We start from the raw sequence: 14,614 nt of genomic DNA, 5'->3' as shown, positions 1-14,614 counted from the left end.
GAAACATTTGCTAGCATAAAGAATATTACATATGAAGATTGTTGTTATTTTTTTTTTTGTAGAAAGTCAATTTTCATATTTTAAAGCAGGGCATAGGAGCAAGACGCAGCATTAGTTGAAGGAGCTATGCAAGATTTAGCCTTGGTAGCAGTTCCACACATAAGAGGTTTTTTATTACTAGTAGGAGAACTAATTGAAGCCCATCAAAGAAATTCTATTGAAAGACATGCCAATAAAGTGAATCCATAAAAATAATACAGGATATGCAATTACATGACAATCATTTCAGTATGAGAAACAAAAGGACACCACAGAATGAAAAATCTGAGACTCATAGCTGGATGTCCTAACATTTGTTTTTAATTTGCTGCAGGTGTGCCCCAAATTTAATTGGAGCTATGGGGAGAGACAATTATTTCCCACTACCATGTTATTCTCCAGTCTACGCCTTCCTCCCTCAAACTACTGTTAGTTCCATGGTGGAAGTTATACATGTACCTGCATTTTTTTCTCCTGCAGAACTAACATGTTTTGGGGGAGGAAATTTGTTTTAGATCTGGAAAATGGCACCAGAAGGGACCCCTCCACTGCTTAGATCAAATTTTGGGGGCTTCCATGTCAGCTTTGTATTTAAAATGGAAATTTGGGATGTGTGACATGCAAGACTTTGATGTAATGCTGCATGGTTGTCCTAGTTCTTTTGGAAGGAAAGACAGGATAAGAACAATAACAATAACAATAATAATTCTAGAGTTGTGTAGTAAAAAAAGAGGCCTTTCTCTGCAGCCCATAAGCAACTGTTGTGTCAGGCAAAGACTAGATTTACAGGATCACTTTGCGGAGGTGCAAGAGATCCTTGTTTGACATTTCCACCAGTTGTTCCTTGTATCTATGATAGCCCTTCTAGCCTCTGCTGCTGTGGTGGATCGAAGATGGAGTGAGCTATGCTTTGTTGTTGCATAAACAGGTCATCTCATTTGAGTCCACCCAAGAAGCAGCTGAGCAAAGGAGTTAATCAGACATACACTTGTCTTTCAATTTACAATACATCAAGGCAAAGGAAGCAACAGAAAGCCTCGTGCCTCCATCTCCACAGTCCACTGTTCCTTCGGTCCGCACCATAGAATAGGGGGCAAAAAGAGAAACCCTACATGGGCATGATCTGAAAACAAAGCAATATTTTCCGACAAACATTGGGCTGAATGGAGTAACATCTGTCTCTTCAGGTTATGGCAGTAGTTATCCAAAAGGAAGTATGTAAAAGGCATAGATGGCTGTGGCTTTGGCCTGGAGATTTCATGTGTGGGAAGTTAATTGGCTGCCACAGCCTTTCCTTACACACCAAAACAAACCGAATGTGCAACTGGAAAAGACATCCACTCCACTCCCACACACGGGCTCAAAGTTTAAAATTTAAAAACCAGAAGTGAGAGCATTACATTGCCGGACAGGTCTAAGACACTGAAGTTTTCACTAAACACAGCACACCTTTCTCCTTCTGCAGATTTCTAAATGCGTCAGTTGCCTCTGGACACATTTTTTGTTCTTTGTCAGCATAAGTTTTTGTCATACATAAAACTTCAGACGGGGTAGAAAAAAAACCGCTGCACCTTCCCCAATTAATCATGAGCTCAGGCTTGTAGATACAGGCCTCCTTCTGGGTTTTAGCCATTCATACCAATTAGACAGTGATTTACAGCTAGGTAAGGTAACTCAGGAAGAAAGCCTGTTTGCTGAGAGATGGTGGGAAAGATAGTCTCTCAACCAAATGTGCAGAAGAGAGGCTATTAAGAGGCTCAGAATGTTTCTGAAGGCAAAGTGGAGCTCAGCCCTGAGCTTCACATTAGACTAAAAAGGTATAACTTTCAACATTAATGATTTGGGGTCCACTTTTCATATGAACATGTCTGTTACAAAATCTCTTATCTCTTATTGCAAAGGATGATATGTTCTAGTGTGTGCCCTGTCTGGGTGTGACCATTGCTTATTGTGAACTTGGAAATGTCCTAAAGGTAAAGGGACCCCTGACCATTAAGTTCAGTCATGGACGGCTCTGGGGTTGTGGCGCTCATCTTGCTTTACTGGCCAAGGGAGCCAGCGTTTTGTCTGCAAACAGCTTCTGGGTCATGTGGCCAGCATGACTAAGCTGCTTCTGGCGAACCAGAGCAACACATGGAAATGCTGTTTACCTATTTATCTACTTGCACTTTGACATGCGTTCGAACTGCTAGGTTGGCAGGAGCAGGGACAGAGCAACAGGAGCTCACCCCATTGTGGGGATTCCAACCGCCGACCTTCTGATCAGCATGCCCTAGGCTCTGTGGTTTAGACCACAGCGCCACCCACATCCCTACCTTCATCTAATGCCTTCCTGGCATTACCTCAGAATACCACTTTGCTGAGGCATAGGGTTGCTGCTAATGGCTCTGGTTTTGTTATGGCACTGTTGTTAAGACAACCTGGAGGATACTTCTCCTTACTTCATGCATTTATCTTGTGGGCTTGTTTGTCAGCATGACTGGGCACCTGCTGAGTGCATTCAAAAATGTTGGTGATGACCTTTAAAGCTCTAAATGGCCTTGGCCCTATATACCTGAAGGAGTGTCTCCACCCCCATTGTTCAGCCCGGACACTGAGATTTAGCTCTGAGGGCCTTCTGGTGGCTCCCTCACTGCAGGAAGTGAAGTTACAGAGAACCAAGCAGAGGGCACCTGCCCTGTGGAAAGCCCTCCCATCAGATGTCAAGGAGCTATATAGCTATAGAGTACAACTTTCTGAAGCCTTTTAAAGGCAGCCCTGTATAGGGAAGTTTAAATGTTTGATGTTTTGTTGTGTTTTTATTATGTTGGAAGCCCCCCAGAGTGGTTAGGGCAACCTAGTCAGATGGGCAACGTATAAGTAATAAATCATCATAATCATCACCATCCATCTCCTAGTAGGGGACACTGCTGGCTCCAGCAGCCCCCTGATTTGTCGTGCTCCTTGCTGTTGCTGCTTGATCACCTGTCTACAAGTGAGCAGTGACAGCACCAAGCAGAAGGAGAAGCCACATCCAGTCACCTTGTTCTCTCTCCTCTTTGTGCCTCTATTGATTGGGCATAAGGGGAGAGGTCAAGTGAATGGGCAGTGGTGACAGCAGAAAGATGTGCCTTCTGAGAGCATCTTGTTCAATACCCCTCAAAAAGAACCCTGCCACTAGTTTAAAGTTATTCCATTTCATCTCTTATCAACTTAAACTTAATTTCTGGCTGCATATGTCTCTCAGTCTCGAAACACTTGCAAAGCAGATGGAACCTTGCCAAATGTGGCATAATAGGTAATTTCCCCGTTGCAGAGAAATTTGAAATGAGTTACAAAATATGCTTCTACATTAGGCTCCTTTAATCCTCCTTTATAGCTACACTGCACACAGAAGGTTCTTGTGCTATTGTTCACTAGACCGGGTTAGCTATTCTTTCCAGGGATATGTTAGAGTGCTCTTTTTTATTATTCATCTTCAGAAGGATTTTGCTAAAACTTAATGGGGCTGCTTTGATTACAACAATGTCACTTCTTTATAATTCGTTGTAGTATCTGAAAAAAACATTTGCCTACTGTTGCAACAATTAGATATCTTAGCTTAAAATAGGCCTCACTTGTAGAATGACTAACAAAATCAGACTGTCATAAATCTCTGTGCCCTTATTTTGTTTGAGCAAAAATGGTCTTCCCTTCCATTCTTTACACTGCTGGTTTTAATTTATTATTTTACCTCGCAGATTCAGTACCGAGTATATGTATGTAATTATGTTGTAGACAAAAATTCTAGTTCTATAATGCCCAGCTTGTTTCTATCATCTGTTTTTGTTTGCTTGTTAGTATTGGAATAACACCATGAACAGCAAATGTTGATTAAGCGGGGGGAAAACATATAGATGCTCCGCAGCATATGCATCCACTAATGTTACTACCTGGGTGGTTTAGATCCTGTTGAAGAAAAAGAGCATTATTTGCAATAATAAAAAAATAGGGTTTGGCTAGCTGCCTTGTGCTGCCTAGGTCATTAAACTGGTGGGCTGAGTGTTTCTCTGTAGACATTTGAATTCCTGTGTTGAACCACTCACATCAGGCAAGAGACTGCAAAGCTGCATAACCCACCCAAACCACAACATGAAGAATTCAACACTCTCATTTCGCAGGCTGGCCATAATGGTTATCTGAATGACTGAAGTTAATAAAAAGAGTAGCAGGCTTTGACCTTCCTGCTTTGATGTTTTGTAAGAGTCTTCACATTTCCTTGTGCCAGCAAAGTAAAGGGAGAAGAGGTGGGGGAGGCAGAGGAAGGATTTGATTTTAGCTTAGCCAGGCTTGGCGTTCTTTTGGTATGAGCTGGCATTCTGTGATCAGCTCAGGGTCACAGACAACAATTATTATTGTCATGTAAAAAAGCTTCCATTCAGAGGCCCTAGGCAAGCACCGGCCTCTCTTGGATTAGGAAGGAGGGGATTAAAATTAGAGGAGGGAACATGTGTCCCACACATTGCACAACAACTGCTTTCAAAAGTGAGGCCTTGTCTGCAAGGAGGTTGGTTAGTGTGATTCAGCATGATCTGAGACATCTGTAGCTTGAAGCTAAGTGTTTGCCATTTGTTCTGGGGAGATCTGGAAGTTGTGGCACTGTGTGCAAACCAGAATTGTACATAGTATAACCAGGGTCCTCTGCAAGGCAAACAAAGCCTTATAGTACACTTCTGTCCATCTTTACTCAGAAGTGAGTCCTACTGTGTAGATAGGATTGCATTCTTAAATCACAAGCCTAAGCACATGCACTTGAGTATTGAACCCAGTAGGACCTCTCAGTGAACATACTTAGGATCATGCTTTTGGTTGGGAATGCAATTATTCTGACTAATGTGCACTATAAAATGGATGAAAGGCATTTTTTTATTTAATGTACATTCTGGTCAATATAAAAAAGGTAAAGGACCCCTGGATTGTTAAGTCCAGTCAAAAGCAACTGTGCGGTGCAGTGCTCATCTTGCTTCAGGCCAAGGAAGCCAGACAGCTTTCTAAGTCATGTGGCCAGCATGACTAAACTGCTTCTGGCGCAATGGAACACGTGACGGAAACCAGAGCACACAGAAACGCTGTTTACCTTCCCACTGCAGCAGTACCTAATTATCTACTTGCACTGGTGTGCTTTCGAACTGCTAGGTTGGCAGAAGCTGGAACAGAGCAACGGGAGCTCACGTGGATTTGATCTGCCAACCTTCTGATCAGCAAGCCCAAGAGGCTCAGTGGTTTAGGTCACAGCACCACCCGCTCCCTGTCGATGTAGCATTTATAGACAACATAAATCCGTAACACATTTAAGTCAGTTGCGAAAACATCTTAAGTAACATTCAAACCTGTCATCATTTGGAAATCTGGAATAGATTAGGTCCCAATTCTCTTCATCTATAGTAGATTCTAGAAATACCCACCCTGCAATCTGTGCTGAAAATGCAGAGTGGAATACAGATAACTAGCTTGCATGTGACTGAAAGTATTGGAATTTAAATGTTTGGGGTGTCTTGTTGCTGCAGCTGCTTAAACCCCAATTATTTTGTCCACACTTTGTTTTCCTAACTTTCTTTGGACTGTGCTCACTGAAGTACTGTACTATAATATTTGAATTATATTTTTAAAAAACAAAACAGAAGATAACTTATTTTCCTGTATTTTATATTGATCTTGAACAAACAAAGGTATTACATTGTTCTGAAGAGTACAGTGTTGAATTAGAACAGGGGAGACCCAGGTTAAAATCCCCACTCAGCCATGAGGTTTAGTGGAAATTCACTGGTCACCTTCTTTCAGGCTAACCTACCTAACAGGGTTGCTGCAAGAATAAAATGCATGGGGGAAAACATCCTTCGTAGGTTCTGTTCAACTTTTTAGGGAGAATTGTTGTAATGAGTCTCTTCAAACACATGCAGAAGAAGGACCCTACCAGCAGATGTCAGTGTAATAAATAGCACAGCCAATCTAGGACTTTATTTCCAGGGAAAATGATGTCAAAGAGGTTTCCATATTTATGATTCTAGACATAACTTACCGTCTGATGTACAGAAGTGATGCTGCTACTACCATGAGAAGGGACTGTTCCAAGCAGCTGCATACAATGGAACAGGTTTTGACCTGAGCTAAGAAACAACTTGCTAAAAAAAACTTCCATGCCTACAATTTTGGGTGTCTGTGTGTGTGTGTGCGCATGCAAAGGCAATGTAGACTATTGTAGTTCCCTTGTTGCTCAGATAAGTGAGGAAGCCTGGCCTATCTTGATATGGATGAGGAGTTTATTCCTGTCAAGAGGCTGCCTTGTAATATGGGTGGTTTCCCTGTAATTCTCTTCTTTGGCCAGAAGTAGTTGTTCGTGCATAAACTGAATCTTGGTTTGATACTCTCAAACCCCAAGTTCAGGAATTTGTGGTCCTGGCACCGGCAAAGGCATTGGGCACCACAGAACTCTACATCATATTAGGCACCTTTTGTTTATGTAAGAAATTGTGGTGTGTCGGCAAGCCCTCTTCTTTTATAATTGATTGAGCTACTATGATGTCATGGAACAGAAATGGACATGCTAACTGTTGTGGTAAAAAGGGAGCTTAAGAGGTAAGTGAGGTAAGGATGGGAAGGGGCAGGAAAGAGTGGCTGAAATATGTATCTATTTATTTAAGAGTTTTGTATACCAGCCTTTGCCACCAGGTCCTAGAGTATTTAACATAAATAATGTAATAAAAACAAAGGTAAAAAGAACAGGTAGTGAGGCTGAGAAACACAAGGAAGTATTGTGGGATGGGATAAGTGGGCAAGTGTATGTCAATAACCAGCCAAGAGAGGAAGCATAGAATATGAGCCACTTTTCCATATTAAGAGGGAGTAAACACTGGAGTCCCCCAATTAACTTATTCATAAATTGTGAACCCTGATGTTGGGAAAGATTGAGGGCACAAGAAGAAGGGGACGACAGAGGACAAGATGGTTAGACAGCATTTTCGAAGCTACAAACATGAGTCTGACCAAACTGTGGGAGGCAGTGGAAGATAGGAGTGCCTGGCGTGCTCTGGTCCATGGGGTCAAGAAGAGTCGGACACGACTAAATGACTAAACAACAACAAAATAAATTGTGAACTGGGTGAATGGACAACAGAATGGCAGATGAAGTGCAAAATGATGCAAACTGGGACTTCAGCATTCCCACCACAAACTAAAGAGCTGTAATTTGGAATGCCTATAGTTCTGATCACCCCACCAAGATCACTTGGAGGGGAAGGCACAGAAATGGGCAACTGCCCAGGAAGATGGAGCACTGTGCATATGAAGAAAGAGAGTTTGAGTTAGGAAGAAAAGATGGCAGTGGTGGTTTGGCATAGCTAGGATTTTTTTTTGGGGGGGTAGGCTTTTTGGGGGGACAGAAGCTCAGTTAAGAATTTTTATTGATTTTTATTAATTTGGGGGGCAGCTGTCCCCTCATGCCTACGCCCATGAATGGGGGACAGATGGGTATGTGATCATAGACAGAATGTAGAAGAAAACGTTTTTCTTTCAAATCCCTGGAGGGATCCAGTGATACGGATTGGTAAGAGGCGCATGAAGGAACTGCACAACACACACGGAACTTATGGCTTTAATTTGCTAGAAAGTGCTGTGGTGCTCATGAGCATGAGCAAGGGTGAGGAATCACAGACCTGAGGGTCAGAAGTTGATGTGGAGTCTCTCCCCAGACAGCTCCTCTTTACCTCCACCTCCTTACACCCCCCCTCACTGGCACTGCCCCACACCCTCCTCAAGTGCTTTTGCCAGGCTGGAATATGTCCCTGAACCTCTTGCTTGTCCAGAAGAAAGATGGAGAGATGATGTGATGTGCATTTAAACCTCATGGATTCTGTGGCACCCTTAATACATGCTGAGGGTCAGGGAACCGGAGAAAAGTCTCTCCATCATGCCCCTTCTTGAGGGTTTCCCCTGCTCATGGTTGGAGTAGAAAGCAGCAGGTGGATCTCTTGGTCACTGGCAACCTCTTAGCATAGGTGCCGCCTTCTGGATGCAGCCCCCCATCTTTGCTAGCCCTTGGCTGAGATCAGGGCCGGATTTAGGTTTGATAAGGCCCTTAGCTACGTAATGGGGTCCTTTGTATGTCCAGCTGTCCTTTGTCAACAACAAATTGTCGCTGTTTTTTGTGTTGAATATATGCTATATGGTAATTTATGGACCTACTGTAATAGGTATCTAAAGCCATTTGAACATAACAAAATACGTATTTTATCAAAGTAATTGTTGAACTGAAATACAATTAAGAAGAAGTATATTAATAGTGAAATACAACTAAGAAGAAGTATATATATTTTTGGGAGAGTGGGGCCCTAAGCCATAGCTTGTTTAGCTTATACGCAAATCCGGCACTGGGTGATGATGAGGGGGAACTCAAGGCGCCCCCTGCTCCGCTAGACACCGTGCGGCGCTAGGACCCCGCGGCCGCCGGACCGAGCGAGCAAGCGAGCGAGCGCGCCCTGGGAGGCGAGTCCTGCTCAGAACTTGCTGCCCCGGCAAGAGGAGGCAGCGGCAGCTTCTTTTCGCCTCAGCGCAGCGCAGCCGCGACCATGCGCGCCAGGTGAGCGGGGCGAAGCGAAGCGCGGGAATGCGGCTGGCCGCGGCTGGGCGGGCGGGAAGGCGGGCTGGGCTTGGCTCTATATAACCTGTTGCCCTTTCCCCGCAGGTGTCTCCCGCCACGGCTCCTGCTCGGGCTCTTTGTCTTGCTCGCTGCGCCCGCGTCGCCCCAGCGAGGTAAGGCGGCGAGGCGGCGAGGGCTGACCTCCTGTTGCCCCCCTCTCGGCAAGGACTCTGGGGGGCGAGGGGAAGCCTGTCCCTCCGCCGGTGCCTGGGGGGCGGAGGAGGACGAGGGGGAGGACTCATCTCAGCCAGCCTGCAGGATGCGCGTCCCGAGGGGGCTTCCCGGGACTCTGCCCTCCGGCGTTGCGCCCCGAGGGGCTGTCAGCGCACAAAGGGCGCCCGGTGCCTCCCGGAGGTCCGGCGAGAAGTTCACCGCCTGCTCCCAGGGGGCGGCTGGGAAGTGGCCGCTCCGCCGCAGCCTCCCTTGGAGGCGCTCTTCCTCTTCCTCCTCCTCCCCTTTTCCAGAAGTTCCTAAAGTCCCTAATGGGCGCATCATGCCGCTTTTTCGAGCGGCTTCAGGTTGCACTTCCTAACCCGGTTTACCCGCAAGTAAATCCAATGGAAATAAATAGGGGCTTTGTTCAGAGTAGACATAGTGAGGTTCATGGGTGTCAACTTGAATAAAATATGGGGGGGGAGTAAACCCTACCCCCGCATAATTGATCACATGACAATCAATTTGAATGGCGAGGCCCATCAACTTTGGGGACTCACGACCCCCTCAAATATTTTATTGGGGGGGCAGAAGGGACCTCGGCCCCTAGGAGTTGGCTCCTATGATTAGGTTGGAGTTGTCTCCACCCCACTCCATCCTGAATTTATATCCTAAATGGTTAGCCAAAATAGTGCACCTGAGGTGCTGAAGACAAACTTCTTGAGTCTACTGCTTGTGCTTGCGAATTAATACATGATAATAACACCTTAATATGCTATACTAGATGAATTATTTTCTTTTGGTGCGTCTAGAGAGAGGTGCTTGTGATGGTTAATTACTTAAGAGGCTCTGTTAGAATGAGGATTTAAGTTTCTCTTGGTGTAATATTCAACTGATTTAAAAAAAAAAAGAAAGAAACTGCTTTGGTATAGAATACAAACGTTTTTAAAAACTGTGGGGCAGAAAGAGCCTGCTTCTCTGGGATGCTTTACTCCATGAAAAAGGTGTGTTCTGACTAACACTTACTGCACAGGGGCATGCCCTGCTTTGTATGGATTTTCAAGATTTAAAGGTGTTCCTCTCAGTCTTGCAAAACAAACACAACCTTGGCCAAATGTGGTTCTCTGCAGCAGATTGTGCTCAGAGTTAAGGATTTGCCCAGAATCTGCTTCCTACCAGGCTTGGAGAAGACACTTCGCCCCGCCTCCATATCATTCAAGTATGAAAATGTATTTTTTATGCAGTATGCTGATCATAAGTTTCCCTCTAATGCCTTCAATCAGAAAATAAGTATATTAATTAGTTTACATAATGGGTTTTAATGTATCTTAAGACAAAGGCATGAGAGTCTTGTTTAAAATGCCTTTTCTGCATTCCCCATCTTTGTAATGTGAATTTAAAACTTATCTTGGTTAGATATTGTGTACATTTTGACTTTGGTATTGGTTCTTTTCTGCTTTCTGTCTTGTATTACTAGCATTTGCAAGTGACACATTCCAGACTAAAAGGCATTCTTAGCATCACTTGTGAAACCCTAAGTCTTAGGAAGTGGCCCTGAGGCTATAGCTCATAAGATGCTTTGCTTGTGCAAGTTCCATTGAAATCCTAGTTAAAATTATCTCTGCAGAGGAGCTTCCTGTCTTTCAGCTCAATGCACAGCCAGAAGTAAAATAAATGTAACTTGAAAAAGCCAACATATATGGTGATGGACAAATAAATTGCAGTGCCATTAGATACCCACTTATTCAGATTGCATAGGTGCTGCAGGCTCCCACCATCACCTTAGTCTGTTGGCAAACCAGCACAGCCTAAACCACAAATTTATGTGGATTTGGTGTGTGTTAACTGGGTGTTGTATATGGTTCTGATTCTCCATGTAGATGTGCCATAAAACTGTTTAGAGTTGGGGACTCTGTAGGACTAACGTCCAAGGAAGAGTTGTCAGAATAAAGTAAAAGGTTTTCTATGAATGTTTTAGGCTAGTTCCTATTTGTGCCACTTCTTATTTGGGATGCATGTTGTGTGCAAATGTGCATAGTGACCAAAGCTGTTAGGTGATGGGATTCCTCTACCCTTTTTTGCATCTGAAACCTGGCCATACACTGATAACTGGAAATCTAGATTTTAGACCTTTGACAGATGAAATGTGTAAGAAGCCATGAGAATATATTTGCTCTACAGCTGTGCAGCATAAGCTGAAAAAAGCTCAGGTGTCCTAGTTGCTAATTTAGTCCTAGAACCCTGCAGAGACACTTAGATATTGATAGCCTTTAAAGGAGTCAACCAAGGCTAATAAAAAGTATTTGTACATTTTAAGGCAAATAACCTCTATATTGTTTTATCCACATAGGAGCTGGTCTGTAAACACTGATGAGAATGTAGTCCATGAAGTCAGTGAGACAACATGAACCTAAGTGTTTGCCAGGCAGGTGTTCTGAGGCACTTTTAAGATTTCTTTAAAATGCCTTTGGCTATTCATGAATCATGAGCTAATAAAACTCTTGTGTATCTGCACTATTGGTTAAACTATTAAATGTGAAACATTGTTTGGCTTTAAAGCTCTAGGGTGCTTAAGTGTGATCCACATGTACTGTCTTTGAGTGGAACCTTGAGTGACGCATTCTGTCAACAAATGCACACATTCCATTAGACCCTGCTTGTATTGACTGGTAGGGGGGGAAGGCAAGGGAGACCTCTTTAACACTGCTTAATGGGAGCTTTAGGACTGTTTCATTCTCTGACTTCTAAAGGTAACATCTATTTGATTGAGCCGAAGCGAACATGTTAGGACAAGGAGAGGAAAGTTTGCAGAGGCCAGATGCAGTTTTCCCGCTCTCTTTCCTCCGCATTTGCAGTCTATCCAAGGAAGAAAAAGTGTTGAATGTCACATATTTGTATGGCAGGTTTCATTAATACAAATGATAAGCTCCTGGTGCTGACATTGTTGTGCAGCTGTTTTCTGCTGCATTGCCCTCCTTAGAGTTTAACAAGAAACCACCCTGGAGCTGAGCTGGTCAACTTTTAAGGGCACATCTCTTCAGGGCTGAAACCTGGAAAGTAAACGTTCATATTAAGTTTCCCATTGGTTTGCAGAGAAGACACACATAAGGTCAGAGATGGGCATCCAGAGTCCAGATGTTCCTGGGCTCCCAATTTTCATCATCCCTAGCTGGTTGAGTTCAACAGCACCTGAAGTCTCAGAGGTTCATCAGCCCTGTTATATGTGGTTTCCATGACAGGTACCCTTTAATGCAGAGTGTGTTCATGGCTCCTTTGTATATAGTAAGTTCACATGACCCTCTTGAATTAAAACCAGCAACTTCATGGATGTATGCCCCGTTCACAATTCTAGCTTACGATATGGAATTATTGGAGAATATATAATGCAGATGAGAGTGTGCTTCCCCATTTTATACTGTATTACGCCAACTGTAGAAGTTACTTGCTGGTGAGCACTTTATTCATATCCTCTGACATAACATTGTGTGAATTGACTGTCAATATTCAACTTACAGAAGGAGGTTCTGTCTTTTAAGATAATGTGCAAGAGAAAAGGTGTTAAGATCAAATCAGTTGAAGAGAAAGGTTAGTGACCTTATGAACAAATCCCGGAGATGCTACTTATTTGTATGGTATGCTATGGGAGTATTGCTGAATTTGGATCTAGTTGTTATTATTTATTAAATTTGTATACTATTCTTCATCCGAAGATCAAAGAACAGTTCACAATATAAAAATGCAACATGAGAACACAAAATACAGAATGAAAATGAAATAAAACAAATTCCCCCTCCCACAAACACATTTAAAAGGCTATTGAATGTTAATCATCCCAAGGCCTGGTTATAGAGAAACATTTTTGCCTGGCTCCTAAAGCTATATAGTGAAGGCATCAGTGAGCCTCCCTGGGGAGAGCATTTCACAAATGGGGAGCTACCACATAAAAGGCCCTTTCTCTTGTTGCCCCCTCCAGACCACTCACGGAGGAGGCACACGAAGAAGGGCTTCAGATAATGAGTACAGGGTCCAGATCAGTTCATATGTGGAGAGCCTGTCCTTGACTAAACTGATAGTGTTGAAAGGATTATCGCCATCAAAGGTACTGACTGCATAGGCTGAAGTGATGTGAATAAGATCAGGTGAACCTTCTCTGCCCTTCTGTGGCATTGCCAGGAGGAGTTCGGCTGTTTTCCTTAACAATGGTTTGTTGCTTCTGCAGACTCAAACATTGTGGTTAATGTTAACGATGGTTTGTTTAAAACAGGTAGGAAACTGAATCTGGACAGTAGGCTGGATTCAAAGCTCTCAACCCTAGTAGCATACTTTGACAGATGAATGGACTTGCAATTTAAGCAAAATGTCTGTGCTTTATTAGAATGTAAAAAAATAGAACACCCACATTGGCTGCCATATTGAATTTTTGAACACCGAGGACCTCCAAGAAGGCCCCTTCTTGTTCTCCACACATCCTCTCCAGCTGTCACTTCTAGTTCCACATTTTGTGTGAGTGAGACAGAGGTGGTGGGTGGGTGTAACTACTACATAATTTGTTGGGGGCAGGGGCTTGTAGTGACATATGGGGAAGGGGATCTAGAGTGAGAAGGAGGACTGGGAAGTGGGGATGGAAATGGATGGAGTGATGGAAAGGAGAAAAGCTTCTGAAAGCTCTGGCCTTACTAGTGTATGGCCCCTGCCAGATTATCCCCAAGAGAATGGAGCCCTCAGTAGAAAAAGGTTCCCCTTAAATATGTGTGTGTGAGAGAGAGCGACATGGGACCTAGCATGGTTCACCAGTCAGTTCCATGCTGTATATAACACCAGCATTTCATACCAGCAAGCAAGGAGAACTGTTTTAACAGAATGCATCTGTAATGAAAAGCATCACATGAAACTGAAATACAATCAAGATATGTTGCAGGAACAGAAAGAAGTAAAACTTTACCTAAATGAAAGTTTACCATTTACCTTTGGCTGATGTCACTTAATCAGCTTCAGTTGTCATCAGAGGAAAGCAGTGCCTTACATACAATTCCACCAACATTCTGCTTGCTGTAATGTATCTTCTGAAGCTTATATGTGTGCAATGTTTCAGACAAATTCTAGACTGACATGGTTCATGTGGGAATCAGATAATTATCTTAAAGTGCTCGATGGAGATCCATCACTAAACAAAGAAGGAGTTGTGGGTTAACTTGCACTTTTTGGACAAACAATGAGATAAAAAGGGAGCTTAATGTTTTGATGTCTGCATTGTAAAGTGCCCTGGGATCTCAGCTGATGAAGGGTGGCAAGATAAGAGCCTATCCAGATCAGTATACTGCTCAATACTGATCTGCTGAAAAATTGTGGTGTAATTGAACTGTTTATGTTCTTCATATACTTTTTTATTATTATTAAAAGGGCATTGGATGTGAACATGTGCAGCGTTTGATAATCAATCTGCCTCCAAATGCACTTTTGGATTTACCTAAGGCATTGGCCACTGGTATCTTGTTTCTCAACAGGATAAAATTAAATTATCTTAAATGGCTCCTGAGAGATTTTGATGTGTGCAATATGAGCTGTGCTTTTGAAATGGTGACATTCTGATTGTTGCGCTTTATGCAGTCTCAAGATTCATGTAAAATCAATGAAAGAACCAGTATAGTTTCTTCTGTACTGCTGTGAAACTATGTGCAATTTGCATTGACAGTCCGCAGAAATATGCTCTGAATAGACTATAAAGGGCAGCTACAAAATGCCTGGTTGATGATGTAATGGTCACCTTGT

The sequence above is a fragment of the Podarcis melisellensis genome (assembly GCF_964234715.1).
Source record: "Podarcis melisellensis genome assembly, chromosome: 1".
In the NCBI taxonomy this organism is placed as follows: domain Eukaryota; kingdom Metazoa; phylum Chordata; class Lepidosauria; order Squamata; family Lacertidae; genus Podarcis; species Podarcis melisellensis.
The sequence above is the reverse complement of the archived record's forward strand: the minus strand, read 5'-3'. Positions refer to the sequence as shown.